Source organism: Penaeus monodon, chromosome 31, assembly GCF_015228065.2.
Source record: "Penaeus monodon isolate SGIC_2016 chromosome 31, NSTDA_Pmon_1, whole genome shotgun sequence".
In the NCBI taxonomy this organism is placed as follows: domain Eukaryota; kingdom Metazoa; phylum Arthropoda; class Malacostraca; order Decapoda; family Penaeidae; genus Penaeus; species Penaeus monodon.
Window position 1 is genome coordinate 4,526,529 of NC_051416.1, and position 356 is coordinate 4,526,884.

The 356-nt window shown below is 26.7% G+C and overlaps 1 protein-coding gene across 1 annotated transcript in view; it reads left to right on the plus strand.

The window, feature by feature from the left end:
- Nucleotides 1-356, plus strand: part of LOC119593010 (protein scarlet-like) — a gene marked incomplete in the record, with an annotated part of 20,218 nt that overhangs the window by 9,145 nt on the left and 10,717 nt on the right.

The window sequence follows — 356 nt, forward strand, 5'->3', positions numbered from 1 at the left end:
TATTTGTCTGTATTTTGATTTTGAGTGACTCTGAGGTATGTATGTGGACCACTAATATCTATAAGAATATAATAATAAAAAATATCAATTTCTACAATATGATTTCATAGATATGTCTTGTCATAAATGTCTCTTGGATATTTTTTTTACTGTATATTTTTTTCCTTGTTTTGAAAAGTCAGCCAGCGTTTTATTTATTATTAATCTGAATGTATATTGTTTTTTATCACTCAAGTATTTATTTATGTTATTTCTCGCTGGAGAGCTATCATGATTCATTCATATATTTATTTTTGTTATTTCTATTATATCGTATCTTCACATGCTTGATTGACCTCTCTCTCGCCTCTTTTGAC